The sequence below is a fragment of the Pelodiscus sinensis genome, chromosome 22 (assembly GCF_049634645.1).
Source record: "Pelodiscus sinensis isolate JC-2024 chromosome 22, ASM4963464v1, whole genome shotgun sequence".
Classification (NCBI taxonomy): domain Eukaryota; kingdom Metazoa; phylum Chordata; order Testudines; family Trionychidae; genus Pelodiscus; species Pelodiscus sinensis.
Window position 1 is genome coordinate 8,675,664 of NC_134732.1, and position 16,789 is coordinate 8,692,452.

The window sequence follows — 16,789 nt, forward strand, 5'->3', positions numbered from 1 at the left end:
CCTACCTCCACCCTACGAGGAGGTAGATTTGCTTAACATGGCACAGTGCTTAAGAACTGTCAGTCATGCCTGATGTAAGACACACAGCACTTTGGAAAGTCCTGCATTTTGCTTCAGCTACCCCAGACTAACACGGCTATATTTCTATCACTATTCAGCACTTTGGAAATTACTGTAACACTACTTAGTAAATTCAAAACAGAGACAGACTCCTTGGTGAAGGCAAATGCAAAGTGATCCCGTTTTGCTAGCGTCTTTTACATATTGTTCCTCTCTTGAAATACTTTGCAATAAAAAGACTCTGGTGTGGAGTACTTTTTCTTCATGCTAAGAGGTAAAGATGATTAGGCTTGTACCAGCACAAGTCACTGGTAACAATTCTCTTAATGAGTAGGTTTTTAAAAGATATATATGAGGCCTGATTATGATCTCACATCAGTGTATATAACCTCCACTGAAGTCAATGGATTTACTTTGTTGTCCACAGTGGGAGAGGAGAGGTAGGGCACCCTCCTCCCCACCCTCCAGTGCTCCATGTGTGGGATCTGCCACAGGTCCCTCCCCTTCCCCTCGCCATCCTTTCCCTAAGCCCACTTCTGCTCTGCCCTTGCCCATTCCTTTACCCCCTTCCCTGAGCAATGTTTCCTGAGGGATTATGGGAAGTGGGTGCAGCAATAGTAGGGTTGCCTCCCTGCCTCCCCAGTCACCACATAGGCAGCAGGAGCTCAAGTGGCACAGCAGCCTGCTCTGCCCTGCCATGCTGCTCTCCCAGCCTGCTGAGCTCTGCTTCTCCATGGGTGACAGGAACTAGAGCACTGGGGCTGGGCTCTCTGCTTCCTGTTGTCTCTGAGAAGCTGTGTAGTGGGCTGGGAGAGGACAGCATAGAGCAGGCTTCTGGGACACTCTGGCTCCCATCACGCATGTGGTAAGTGGGGAAGGCAAACCCTGCAGCCACTGTGCCAAGCCCCATAATCTCCTACTCCCTCCCAACCATAAGACAGTTGAGACAGCCACCACAGGGGCCACAAAAGCATGGGACCTGGGGAGGTTGCCCTGATTCATGCAACGCAAGTTGAAATGATACGCCGATACTTTGAACAAAATTCTCAGATTTCACATTTGCATATGTTATGCCATGATTTGCCTCAGATAATGTATTAAATCATACCTCCGAGACTTTAGTTTAGCTTTTTCAAGTACTGTTCTTTCTCAGACTGGAATCTCTCTATCTTTGGGTGCACCAATATATCCTCTCTCAGGACATTTTGTCCTGTGGTAGAAAAATCTCATGAGGACCAGCAAAAAGGCCTATGCACCATTTATGCCTCAAAATAGGACATAAGTGGGACTGGACTGGTGCCTAAATTACTCAAGTTGCCCTTGAGCCCAGGTCACAGAAAGGGTCATGAAGCTTTTAAATTACTGTCTGTTGGTATTTACATAGTGCTTTGCAGAATGTAGATAAGCCACATCCATGCCCTGAGTAGCCACTTACAAGGCTTCATGCAGCCTTCAAGCCACTCTCCTGTCTTTCCTCTCTCCCCATATCCTCCTACCACTTCCAGCAGGCCCTGAAACCTGCCTCACTGCCCCCAGCTTGTGATGAAAGCTTATGTGAGAGGAGTGATCTGGTCCAGTTAGCCCCAAGTTGCATCTACACTGACATAGTGCATGTCTAGAGGGAATGGGTGATAAAGCCATTTCCTGCCTTTCTTTGGAACTTCAAAGAGCAGAAGGTACATTTTCCCTCCTGTTTGCCTTTTGCTGGGTGCAATGACTGCAATGGTTGCTGCTTCTCCATTGTTCTAAAGGTGTTGAATAGGGAGGAAAAGCACACATTCTCATGTCTAATGGTCCCACCAGTTCACGTGATAATAGATGTGAGATGGACCAAACTTTCAACAACATTGGAAAGTTCTGGAGTTTTGGAGTTTTCTCGAGTCCTAGAATCTAGTTTGCAGGTGACAGAAGAGGGAACTAAATAGTTGGAGAGGGCTGGGAGGGTGGTGAAGCACAATTTTGGTAATTATTTTTGCTTTTCAAAAACCAAAACTACAAATTACAAAGATAGTTTTAAAAACTTTAATTTTCTTATTGAAAACTGAACGTGCTTTTCAAAGACTGACGTGTCCCTTGCCCATGCCCTCAGTTTTAAGTTTCATGAATGTCTTCCTTTCCCAGAAAATGTAGAAAAAACTTATTTTTTGAAACTTTTAAGAACATAAGAATGGTCATACTGGGTCAGATCAAAGGTCCATCCAGCCCAGTATCCTGTCTGCCAACAGAGGCCAATACCAGATGCTCCAGAGAGAGGGAACACAAAAGGTAATTCTCATGTGATCTTTCTCCTAACACCCACCCCCAGAGAAACAGCAGCTAGGGACACCATTCCTACCTGTCCTGGCTAATAGCCATTGATGGATCTAACCTCCATGAATCTATCGAGCTCTGTTTTGAACCCTGTTAAAGTCCTAGCCTTCACCACATCCTCTGGCAAAGAGTTCCAGAGGTTGACTGTGCTGAGTGAAGATAAACTTCCTTTTGTTTGTTTTAAACCTGCTGCCTATTAATTTCATTTAGTGACCCCCTGCTTCATATAATATGGGAATAAGTAAATAACTTTTCCTTATTCACTTTTTCCACACCCATCATGATTTTATAGACCTCTATCATATCCCCCCTTAGGCTATGTCTACACTGCAGGCTTCTTGCACAAGAATGTTTTGCGGAAGAGATTTTCCGCAAAAAGTTATTGCACAAGAGAAACTTTTTAAAGACACCATAATAGAGGCCCAACTTAAATATATACCCCAAAATAAAAAAACATAGCAAGAGACCTAAAAAAGAGTCACCGTGGCTTAACTACCATGTAAAAGAAGCAGTGAGGGACAAAAAGGCATCTTTTAAGAAGTGGAAGTCCAATCCTAGTGAGATAAATAGAAAGGAACATAAACACTGTCTAATCATCAAGTGTAAAAATGTAATAAGAAAAGCAAAAAAAGATTTTGAGGAACAGCTAGCCAAAAACTCAAAAAGAAATAACAAAATGTTTTTTAAGTACATTAGAAGCAGGAAGCCTGCTAACAAACCTGTGGGTCCCCTAGATGATCGAGCTATAAAAGGAGCAATCAAGGACGATAAAGCCATTGCGGAGAAACTAAATGATTTCTTTGCTTCAGTCTTCATGGCTGAGGACGTTAGGGAGATTACCAAATCTGCATCGTCCTTTGTAGGTGATGAATCTGAGGAACTGACCTGGATTGAAGTGTCTTTAGAGGAGATTTTGGAACAAATAGAAAACTTAATGTTAACAAATCTCCAAGGCCGGATGGCATTCATCCAAGGGTTCTAAAAGAACTCAAATGGGAAATTGCTGAACTATTATCTGTGGTTTGTAACCTATCCTTTAAATCGGCTTCCGTACCTAATGACTGGAAGGTAGCCAACATGACACTAATATTTAAAAAGGGCTCTAGAGGTGATCCTGGCTATTACGGACTGATAAGTCTAACTTCAGTACTGGACAAATTAGTTGAAACAATAGTAAAGAATAAAATTGTGAGGCACGTAGAAGAACATAATTTGTTGGACAAAAGTCAGCATGGCTTCTGTAAAGGGAAACTTTACTAATCTATGAGAGTTCTTTGAAGGGACAAACATGCAGACAACGGGGATCCAGTAGATATAGTATACTTGGAGTTTCAGAAAGCCTTTGACAAGATCCCTCACCAAAGGATCTTGTGTAAATTACATGGCCATGGGATAAGAGGGAAGGTCCTTTCTAGGATTGAGAACTGGTTAAAAGACAGGCTGGTATGGGATGCAGCTTCTGTCACAGACACCAAAAGAAAGCCTTCCCTCATGAACTGGACTGTGCACAGAGTCTGCATCTGAAAGAAGAGGAAGCTTGAGAAGTCAGCTCAGCTTGTCTATGCTTACATGGAGATTGACACTGAGTCATATAAGGCAAAGCTCGTAATATACAGTAGTGCAAAGGAATTGCCCTTCTGTAGTGCTAAGGCATGCATGCCCATTCCAGGAGATCTACAAGGTATCACTGCCATTAACAGACTCCATTAAATGCAATACACGCTGGAAAAATTGTAGTTTGATTTAGTTTAGCAACACAGACATATTGGCAAATTAATCACATAGAAGTGACACCTTTTATGGCTGAGCTGTTTGATTTTATGTCAGAGTGCTTCAATTTCTCACATTTTTATGATCATATATAGTTCCTCAGTATGCATTAACTAATGTAAAGGTTAAATAGATTGTTTTAGTATTTCAGGATCTAGAGAGTGGGTCTGTACAAACTTTCAATGAGTTGGATGAATTATTTCAGGTAGACAGGAAGTGGGGAGGGAAGAAGAGAGCACCATTTGGTCCCAATTTTAACAGTATTACTGTGGTTTGAAAAGTATCCGTAGTTTTATAGCCAGATAGTGACCTCATTTATGCCAATGAAACTAATGCTGGTGGCATGGTCCGAGATCAAAATGCAGCTCTGTGCTGGAGAAAAAGAGATCAGAAGCTTGCCTTTAATAGAAACCATCTGGGGAAGGCAGGAAACGTAAGTCCTGAGCCCCTTTTGAGATACACTGGAGCAAATCATGAGTGAGTAAGTCCATGTGAAAATGATGGGAGAAGAGAATCTGATTTGCAATGTGACAGCTGACACCAGGTCCTTCTCCCTCAGAGATCTGGCTGATACAGATCTATTTTAGCTGACTGTCTTGCCTGGTCAAGGCACAAGACTAAATGAAGTCAGATTTCAGTACTACTTAAATCATCCTGGTAACTTTAAACTCTTGATTCATCCTTTCTTTATATCTTAATTCCCTCCTACTCCATTTCCACATTTCTGAGAAGCCTTTGAAAGACTAATATTATAAGACTGGAATCTAATCGGCATTTTTGCCAAGTTTGAAAATCTGTTGCTTCCATCAGCTTCTGAATCTGGAGGGATTACTCACTCTTCAGTTGCTTAAAGAGAATTCAAGTTGTCTCCTTAAATCCTGTTCTCCCCCTTCCCCCATCCATCCTCACACTCAAAACCTCTCTGTCTTTTCATTTCACTTCATTGAAATATTCAGCCCAATTTCCAGGCCTAATAATGATGAATAAGACTAAGATTAAGGTTTAATAAGAGTGTTAAGGAAAGATTTTTCATTCTGATTACTACAGGTCTCCACTGAAATTGAATTAGCACCCAGCCTCTGAACATGTGCTGAACAGAGCTTTTGGCTAATGCCTGTGGAGATTCCCTCCAGCCGAACCAGAAGTGGTTCCCACTAACCAACCTGATCATGCATATGGATGACAAGGACTCTGTCACCCTAGCTAAAGGCCCCATCACATTAATCTCCATTAATTAAAGTGTGCTGGCCAGGCGCCCAGGCTATATCTACACTACAGGATTTTTGCGCAAAAACAGCCAGCTCCCAGGAGCAGCCCCAGGGGGATGAAAATTGCAACCCTCCTTGAGTTGTGGGGCAAGGATGAGTCACTTCAGGATCCCCGGGCCAAGTGCTGCAATACGGAGATCTTCTCCCACATGGCCATATCCTTGGCGGAGTGAGGTCACCCTGCCCGGACCATGGCGAAAGTCCGGGCAAAGGTGAAGGAGCTCTGTCAGGGGTACTTCAGGGCCACTGAGCACAGGGTGTGTTCAGGGGGCAGGACCCCACACCTGCCCCTACTACACTGAGCCCCACCACATCTTGGGGAGTGGGGAAACCTCTCCTCCTCCCTCCCCCTCCCCATCGTGGTGGGCTCAGGGCTGGAAAGCCCGGTGGTTGTCTGCCCGGAGGTCGTCCTTGAGGAGGAGCCAGAGAGCCAGGTCCAGCCCCAGCTGGAGGAGGAGCAGGAGACTGGGACCATCACTCTGTCCCTTGGGCTGGTCCCCGCCAGCCAGGACAACTCTCAGGCCTCCTCAGAGACTTGGGAGGGATCTTAAGGTGAGTGGTCACACTGTCTCACACACACAGGATGGGGGAGTCGGGTGCACAGGGAGCAGGGAGCACAGTGTAGCTTTGGCTCCTCGGCCAGCACTCTGCATTCTGCAGGCAGCCCCTGAACATGGCCAGAATCCTGCTGCGAGCCTCATGTATGGGCACACATGTTCTGCCTCCAGTGCAGAAGGGGGTACACCCATCTGCAAGCAGGCTAGCTGCAAGGGTGCAGGCACAACCCCACACACACCCCAGAGTGCTGCACGCAGGCATGCCTGCACGTGCAAGGCAGCAGCTGCTCCCACAGATAGCCCAGCAAGTCTCAGCTATGTGTGCAGACTCCAGGGCAGACTAGGCTGCTCACGGCTACTCTGCCACTCATGAGGGCATCCCACTGTGGCCATACACTTCCCTTGCCTGCCTGGCCATGGTGTGTGTGTGGGGCGGAGGGTGGCGGGGGGAGGGGGCAGCATGGTCCTCTGGCCCCATACGGGCCTGTGTGACACAGGGAGTGTTGTGCAGGCCACATATGGCCTTGCACCTGGCACATCCACTTCCTGTGGGCCATGGATTGGTGTGGTCGCTGCTCACAGAGGATGGCACAGCCTCAGGGAATGTGTGTGCAGAGACAACTGATGGCCTCTCCCTCTTGAGTGTTCTCCGTAGCCAGGACGGAGGGCCCAGCCACACCACCACTGGAGCCAGCTTCCAGAGTCTGGTGGAGTCGCAGACAGGCCAGGACCTCATGCGGCAACATGTCGGCATCATGCACAACATTCATGACACCATCATGCAAGCTCAATGCCGACCTAGAATGGCGGGAGCGTGCGTGGACTGAGATGATGTCGCAGTCAGACAACATCTGTAACATCCTGTCCCGCACAGGAGAACACCTGTCCAATGTCGCTGTTTCTGCCTTCCACCCTCCTGAACCCCCTTCTATGGCCCTGCCCATCCATCAGCCCACCCTACTATGTCGCTCATCCCTCCCCGTGCCATGCCTCTGCTCCTCCCTTCCCAATGCCCATGTTTCCTGTCCAAGCAAAGCCTGTGGCCCCTCCTCCTGCCCCCTTGACAGCCCTGACCCCACTCTAGATGCCCCTCCTTCCCAACCATTTCTGGTCACCGGACCCACCCAACCCCAAAGAGGTCCCCACACCCAAGTTGGCAGCACAGGCCGCTCCACTACTCCTCCCAGTCCTGATCCCCACTCCCAGTTCAGACATCCTCTCTCCCTCTGCCCACCTTCTCTTTTATGTTTAATAAAAAAGACACAGTTTGTTCTGAAACCAAACAGGAGGGTTTGTTGGGAGATCAGGGAAGGGTAAGGGGAGGGAGCGAGAGGGGGAGGGAGAGAGCAGAAAGGCAGAAGTCCCTGTTGGAGAGGCCCTGGGGAGAGTTCCTGGAGGGCCTGAGAAAATGTGTTCCTCAGGGCCTCCCAGATGCATACCCCAGCCTGATGGGCCTAAAGGGTGGCAGCTGTCCAGGGTTGCTCAAATATACAGACCTCATGGCCAGCATCTGGCACCCACCCCAGGAGCAAAGCCTCCCCTTGCACTCCACAATATTGTGGAGCACATAGCATGTCGCCGCTTCCTCGGGGATAGTGTGCTCCCCAATGTCCAGGCAAGTGAGGAGGCAGAAGAAGCATCCCTTGAGGCGCCTGAAAGTGCGCTCCACCTGCATCTGGGCTCAAGTGAGGTGGGCTCTAACTTCTTATGCCACTCTACCATTTTAGAAGGTTTCTGGTAAACTTCTTAAACTGTTATAAGGGCTTACATGACCAAAAGCTGCTTAAGTTATATTACATACTTATAACATAGTAACAGAGTTTACAGTTTGGAATGATTCACATTTAGCTTGTTTGTAAATTTTATTGATGCTTAAATAAGCCATATTTGCAGAAAAATATTTCAATACTTTAAAAATTATACATTTAAAAATAATTCCTTAATTGATAGAAACTGGATACAATTTTGTGGTGACCTTGAGGCTTTTTTTCGCCGCCTCCGCCTCCGAGAATATTGTAGCAGAATGCCAAACCACCAATGAACATCAATCTGACCTACCAGATCCCCCCTATCAACACCAAAGGAAAAATAATTCTATATGGACTCCCCCTGATGGTCGGAATTACAATCTGGATTTCTATATACAAAGCTTCCGCAACAACGCACAGACTGACATTATTCGCAAACGACAACAAGCGACACACAATCTTAGCCGCGCTGAACACCATGCCATCCAGAGTCTCAAAAACAACCTGGACATTATAATCAAACCAGCTGACAAAGGGGGTGCTGTGGTCATCATGAATAAGGCCGACTATAACCAGGAGGCAACCAGACAACTCTCGAATACCACATTTTACAAACCTCTCCCCTCTGATCCCACCTTGGAATACCAAAAGAAACTACACTGTCTCCTTAAAATCCTCCCCACAGCTACTCGGGAACAAAGCCTCCCCACAGCTACTCGGGAACAGCTTCTGACCCCCGACCAGGATTGTTCTATCTGCTTCCCAAGATCCATAAACCTGGGCACCCCGGACTCCCATCATCTCTGGTATTGGCACGCTCACTACTGGTCTATCCAGCTATGTAGACTCTCTTCTCAAACCCTTCGCAACCAACACCCCCAGCTATCTCCGAGACACTACTGACTGCCTAAGGAAACTACAAAACATCGATAACCTCCCCAATAACACCATCCTTGCCAACCATGGATGTAGAAGCTCTATATACCAACATCCCACATGAAGATGGATTACAAGCAATTAGAAACACTATCCCAGAGGACACCACTGCCAACCTGATAGCAGACCTATGTAACTTTGTTCTCACCCACAATTATTTCCAGTTTGAGAACAACTTATACCTCCAGATCAGCAGCACAGCCATGGGGACACTCATGGCCCCACAGTATGCTAACATCTTTATGGCTGACCTAGAACAACGTTTCCTCAACTCCCATCCCCTTTCACCCCTTCTCTACCTACGGTACATTGATGACATCTTTATGATCTGGACGCATGGCCAAGAAACACTGGAGATATTCCACAGAGATTTCAACAACCTACACCCCACCATCAGCCTCAGCCTGGACCATTCTACATGAGAGATCCACTTCCTGGACACCACAGTACAAATCAACAATGGAAAATTAGACAACACTCGCTACAGAAAACCCACCAACTCATACAGTTACCTACATGCTTCCAGCTCCTATCCAGAACACACCACACGATCCATCGTCTATAGCCAAGCCCTTCGATACAACCGCATCTGCTCTAATCCCACTGACAGAGACCAGAAGCTTCAGGATCTCTACCAAGCATTTATAAACCTCAACTACCCACCCGGAGAAATAAAAAAGCAAATTGAAAGAGCCAGACGAATACCTAGAAACCATCTACTTCAAGACAGACCCAAGAAAACCAACAATAGAACACCACTTGTCATCACCTACAACCCCCAACTTAAACCTGTCCAACACATTATCAATAAACTACAGCCTATACTGGAACAGGATACCAAACTCCAAGAGGCTCTGGGAGACAGATCCATAGTCTCCTATAGACAACCACCTAACCTCAAGATGATTCTTACCAACAACCACAGGACATACCACACTAATACCAACCCTGGTACCTTCCCTTGCAACAAACCCCGTTGCCAGCTTTGTCCACATATTCATTCTGCTGATACCATTATTGGACCTAACCAAGTGAGTTATAAGATCAAGAACACATATTCCTGCGCATCCAGAAATATAATTTATGCTATCATGTGCCGAAAGTGTCCGTCTGCTATGTACATTGGACAAACATCTCAAACACTTCGCCAAAGGATTAATGCCCACAAAACAGATATCAGACAAGATCACAAAGAAAAAACAGTTTCTTGCCATTTTAACCAGAAAGGACACTCTCTCAATGACTTAACCACCTGCATTCTGCTACAAAGACCTTTTACATCTGCACTTGAAAGGGAATCCTCTGAACTGTAATTCATGTTAAAATTCGACACTCTCCAAGAAGGAATGAACAAACACTCAAACTATCTTACCCATTACCAAGATAGCTTCCCCAATTATCACCTCTAATACCATTAGCTCACAAATATCCCACTCTCCCCACCTCTAATATCATCAATTCACAGACACTTACCTTCCTTCCTTCCCCCCCTCCCCCCCGCATCCCCCTCCTGTTCTGAAATGTGATTTGTCCTTTTCATATGTGTTCATTTTTTTAATTGTATCCTTTGGTATATATGGTTGTGACTATTTTCTTCCACTATTTGATCTGAGGAAGTGGGTCTGGCCCACGAAAGCTCATCATCCAATAAGCCATCTTGTTAGTCTTTAAAGTGCTACATTGTCCTGCATTTTGCTTCCTTAATTGAGACATCCTTAACAAATAGATCATGAAAGTGCATTAAAATATTAAGTCAGAAAACTCCTATAAGTTGCACTCCAAACTGTCATTTGTTTTAAAAAAATTGACAAACTACTCTTTCAATTTTCATTATACTGTACTTGGTTTGATTTTAAGTCGCAGACAGACCTACAAACAAGACACCACTCTTCATCTGTTTCAGTGGTCGCCAACCTTTTGGGGCTGCCGGGTGCCTGGGGGCAGGGCTGCTCACACGCCGGGCACCCAGGGGTGGGGCCACATATGCACCCGGGGGCGGGGCTGCGCACGGGCCTGGGGGCGGGGCCACCCATACGCTGCGTGCCCAGAGTTGGCACCACCCATGCTCTGCACTCCCAGGGCTGGTGCCACAACTGTGCTGCACACCCAGGGATGGGGCCGCCCATATGCTGCACGTGTGGGGCCAGAACAGTCAATGTCCCGTGCTCCTGGGAGTGAGGCCGCCACCACCCATGGGCTGCGTGCCCGGAGCCGGCGCCTGTGCCACGTGCCCAGGAGCTGGCAGCGCTGTGCACCTGGGGCCAGCGCCACCCATATGACACATGCCCGGGTCAGCGCCGTCCATACGCTGGAAACCTGGGGCTGGCACAGCCCTCGCGCCACTCACCCAGGGGTGGGGCCGCCCATGTGTTGTGCGTCCGGGGCCGGCACAGACCTCGCGCCGTGCACCCGGGGGGTGGAGGCCGCCTAACCACCGCGTGCCCAGGGCCGGCACTGACCATGTGCTGTGCACCTGGGGCCAGCGCCGCAATTCTGGTAATGGGCTGATAGCAATATGATATAACACACTCACATCAGAGAGTTTGGGAAGAAATGAAAAGGAAGAGAATTGAATTCTCTACAGTCTTTTCTATGCAATTCACAGGCCATCTGGGAAAGGGAAATCAGCCTTTGGCAGCACTGGTATGAGCTCTGGCATATGGCCACATGAAGAAATATGATTGAAAGCCAGTTCTTTTACATGCAGCAAAGTCAATTGACATGAACACACCAATTACATATCAGTCTCTTGGAAACCATTAGATGGACTTTCCCTCTGACAACCTAATCAGTGAGAAAAGTAGATTCATAGAGTAAGGATATGATAGCCACGAACCCAAACCTTCATTCCAAACTTGAACTAAACCTGAATCTATATATCTCATGATGCTTGATAAAGTAATTAATTTTTAAGAAAACACGTTTAATTGCCTTGCATCCAGACACTCAGATACAACAATCTTGGTCATGCTTAAATAACTTGGACTGGTAGTTTCCTAAATTTCTGAGTTCCAGAGGAGCTTAGAAATAGACATACTGACATAGCAAGTGGAAGGCTATTCTCCCAAGATTTCCAGTTCAACCAAAACAACAAATCTCATGAGACAAGAAGGTTCCAGCCTCATTTTGTGGACTAAAGAGGTTCAGATAAATTTTGAGGAAGCATCCACAGGCCAGAGTGCTTCTCTGCAACACGTTAAGAACCAGCCGTTGTGATTTGCTCTAAAACAATTCCTTGAAGTGCGGGGAGAAATGTGCATTCTTAAGTGGAACATTGGCTGTTGGTCAGCTCTTTGACTTTCATCCATGTGCATAGAGGCCATCCTCATTTCATGTGCATCTTGTCATTCTCATCATCGAGATATATCTTCCCATCCACTTCATAGTGCATCTAAATATGAAATTATGGCACAGCTGCACACCTGTCTTCCCCACACACACCTGAAAATGACTACACATGGCAGTGATTAAGAGGGATGGAATGGGGGGACTGTTTTGTTTTTATCATTATTATTTTGTGGATATTTTTGTAACATGTTTTAGAGATTAAGTTCAATTAGGAAACAGATGGCACTGAAATATCATCAAGTATTTCTGATGGGCAGCAAATTACTGACTTAATTAAGTAAATAATTAAAATGTATATTTACACCTGATTATCCAAATGAGGGTGAAAATACCAATTTCAGGGCTTGTTATGATTCCTGGCAGGGTATCAACCTGTAAGCCCACTGTTTCCATGTTTCAACTTCAGCCTTCTCTTCTAGACCCTAAACGAGTCATAAAAACCCAGACAAAGAGACTCCCAGCTCTATAATAATATGGAGATATACCATCTCATAGAACTGGAAGCAGCGGTGGATATAGGGCAGGGCGAGCGGGGTGGCTGCCCTGGGCCTCATGCTTCAAGAGGCCCCGCGTATGTGCTATGGCACCACGGCACAAGTGCTGTGTCAAAGGGGGGGGGGCCCTCACGAAATTGTGCTGCCCTGGGCCCCGCAAAACCCTCATCTGCCCATGACTGGAAGGGATCTTAAGAGGTCATCAAGTCCTCTCCCTCTGCCCTCACAGCAGGCCCAAGTACCATCCCTGACATATTTGCCCCAGATCCCTAAATGGCCCCTTCAAGGCTTGAACTCATAACCCTGAGTTTTAGCAAGCCAATGTTCAAACCACTGATGGTTCAAACCATCTAGACACTGTAGTATAACAGGGATCACGTTACTGGTCTGAGGCACATACTCTTTTCTCATTGCTATTATTTAAATTTTAGTATTGTCTAGAAGCCTCAAGCAAGCCCTCAACCCTAGTGTGCTAGGTGCTATACAAACGTATTGTAGGCAACAGTCCTTCCACTGAAGACCTTATAACCTAAATAAAGAAAACAGACACATAAAGAGCAAAAGACTATTTTACAGCTGGAAATCCAAGGCACAGAGAAATTAATTACCTGACTTTCAGTTATATAAAGATTATTTACACCAGAATGGCATTGTAGTGGGCCTATCACACGTTTACATTCATTTAGAGGCCACCTTACACTACTAGTATGATGCAATGTGGATTTGATTCTGCTTTGGGCAGGGGGGTGGGACGAAATGACCTGAGGTCTCTTCCAGCCCTAGGATTCTATAATTGTATGATTTCTAGAGATGTGCAAATATGTGGGTGGTTTTTGATTTTCAGAACCAAGAGCATCTGCTGGACTTGTTAGAATCTAGGTTTTATGTTTATGAATTTAATCCAAAGATTAGGATAGGGAAAATGGGGGTAGATACAAAAGTTTGGAAGTTTTGCTCCATTTCACTGGTCAAAATAAAGAGTTGCTTTGATTCTTGCTAAGCTTCATGATTTTGGTTTTGGCTCTCCAATACTTAAACAAATGCTGAACCACGTCTTATTTCACTGGCATTCCTCTTCCATCCAGAGTTTGGTGCTGGGTGGAACAAGGCACTGCTGAGGTGGGACAAATGGCTCTATTAATATCCCTCTGACAAAAATGGATACATTACTTTCCATTCTGTGGCTAGCCCTCAAAGCAGGTTATTATTGATAAAATTAATCTAGGGACTAGAAACAACAGATGATGCTTTGCTATCTAAAGAGATGTGATCATTTATAGAGAATAAAGGGGGCATGCTATCTACACAATCAGCTAATTGAATAGGGTAAATTTATCCTCTCAGCTCCAACAGATTGCTTCTGGTGCTCTGTGAACATAGGGCAAGCTCGATAAATGGATCTATGTGAAAGTAGATTTTGAGATCCACTTTTAACATCCGTCATGTTGGGATCTCAGTGGGTAAAATTCATGAACCCCTGTGTAGGGGCCTCTTTACCCTCAATTCTCACACAACAGGGGCTTAGGTGCTGCAGTGACCTTGTCATGCTGATTCTTTGCACAGGAGGGAACCCCCATAACATGCTGATGCAGGCATAATCCAGCAAACACTTGGTCTTGGATTACACTAGGACTTAATTTTGAAATAACCCCCTAAAGTCAAATTTATAAGCGGAGCATCCACACTACCAAGCTCATTATTTTGAAATAAGAGGCTGCAGAATTCGAAATCTGTACTCTTGATTTTTATCAGGAATAATGCTAATTCCAAAATAGTTACTTTGAAATAATGGTAGAGTGGACACTCCAGTGCCTCTGTTTCAAATAATTACTCCCCAGAGTCATTCGTGCTAACTACTTTCTAGTGCTTCCTGGGGTTCTAAGTCTGAAGTAGCTAGCTCACATTAATGAGTTACTAAGTCAAATTTAGTAACTTTGAAATACTTTTCTAGAGTAAGCATGTCCTAGGCATGTGCACAACTTGCGGGTGAGTCAATATAATGCTTAATGTTCTCATTGTGCTGGCTCAGGGGCTAAAGGGACATTCCCTGGAAAAGGGGCTGAATAAAAAGTAGCTTTAGTTTGTATGCCCATATGCAGCCCTGGTTTGAAATTGGGGAATGAGGTTGGCCCTTTAAAAGGGCAGCCTTGTTATTTCAAGTAGCATTTGTGCTTAAGTTGTCCCCAAACCAGCCATTGATCAAACACTTCCCAGCTCTAACTTCTTTATTTAATGAGTTAGTAACTACTTTGAAAAAGTACCGGTGTCCCATAATACTGAAGTACTTCACCATAAAAGATAATTATTATGCTTAGGGTCTACATAAGCAAAGACCATTGTCAGATCTATTCTGATAATATAAAGGGATTTACCACTTCTTAGCCAGTTCAAAAATCGCTCTTATGTGATTGAATTTGTTAGCATCATTCAGAGCTGTCACCACATGGGAATGAAATCCACAGTCATTGGCCCCCAGGGAAATGGGGGCTTACTTATAGAGCACATATCTGCTCTCTTTCTTCTGCGTGGTGCATCATCAGCTGCCCCAGGAGAGCATGGATGAGACTGCTATCTAGCTGAACATAGTCTTCAGAGGGGAACACTTCCTGCCCCCTCCTCTGCATCCAAGGAGACCATTGGTCATAGTGGAATTGGAATGGTCCCACTATGCTGGTGGGGCAGTTGGGCGATTTGAGACACTTGTGCAGGAGATCTGCAGTATGTGACTCACTTCTACCAAGAACCAATGTGTACAACAGCAGCAGGTGGCTTGAGAGTGAGGGAATAGTAGAGGTAGATCTGGGCCATCCTTGCATGGATCATGCAGCCCTGAGTCTGCATGTCAGAGGGTGTGAGCCCCTGCAGTGGCTTCTCAAATGCTGAGGCTGCAGTAGGAGATATGGAGTGTTTCTGCCACTGCTTTGTGTCCTGAAGAGGAAAATCAGCCTCAAACTGCTTGGCCCTGGTGGGATACCCACATACACTCAGTCCATTGGCCTGTATTTGGTACCGGGGGGAAGAAGCTTTAGCCAGTGTGAGTGAGACAGGTTTGAATTTATCAGGCACAGTTGGATATGTATTACCTCAGCCATTTCCTCCTATAGACTCATCCCAATACCCTAAAGTGACTCCTCTCCTCTTCTTTCTTCTGTGGAAGGATGTACAGTTTCTTACAGCAAAGAAAGGGACTCCTCCAATGAACATAGGAAAGGCCATATTGGATCCACCTAGCCCAACATCCTGTTTTCTGACAGTGGCCAATGCCAGGTGCCTCCTAGGGAATGAAGAGAACAGGGAATCATCGAGTGACCCCCTCCCTTGTTGCCCACCCCCAGAAAGATTAACTGGTGACACTGAGATCTCAGGATAAAGCCCACATTTTACTGCCAATCTAATGCATATTCTAAAGCAGCGTTTCTCAAATGCAGCCTCCAGAGACTTGCCATGCAGCCACAGACTCATGGGGTGGTAATGGGGAGGATCAAACAGTGGCCCCTCCCGCAGAGTTGCAAGTCCCTATGGAGAGACAAATGCTGGAGGAGCAATCAGGCAGTGGGGCTCATATTTCAGACCTGTGGGGGTGGGCAGCAATTTCCATCTTTTGTTCATAGGTGCTTAACCTGAACTTTGCCCTCACCCCAGGCTCACCCTTTTCCCATCATCCATTGCTCCTCTGGCCCCAAGCTCCAGCAATGCAGCAGTGGGCTCTGACGCCCCCCCAAACACAGGGTTTGAGACTCCAGTTATGGGGCCACACAATCCAATCATGGCTCCCTGCTGGGCAGCAGGGACTGCAGGCCCCTAGCTCACCTTCCTGCCCCCCATACACATCACCCCCAGCCCTCACAGGCCTTACTCCATAGCTGCAAGGCTCTGGTTCCCAGTTCACTCTTCTGTCATCCTTACCCAGCTCCCCATCTAGGGTTAATTTACCCTACAGGTTGCCAGAGTGAGTAAGTCTGTTGTAAATAGTGATATTTGTATGTTTGTTAACATCATTGCTCGCTAGTATGTTTGTTGCTCTGAAAAGTGATAGTAGCAAAATACAAATATCACTTTTCATAGAAAAAGGTATGCTAGCTAGCAATTCCTAAAAAAAAAAAAAAAAAAAAAAAAGCAATTAAAAAAAGCAAAAGAATCAACAACCAAAAGAGGTGAGACATGGCAAAACACATTATTTGTTTCTACTTTGTTTAGATCCAGAACAGAGTGTACATCTTTATTGAGTCTGAATAAAAACTATTACAATGAGTTGGACATTTATATATGTATATTTATCTATTTTCCTACAGTAGTTA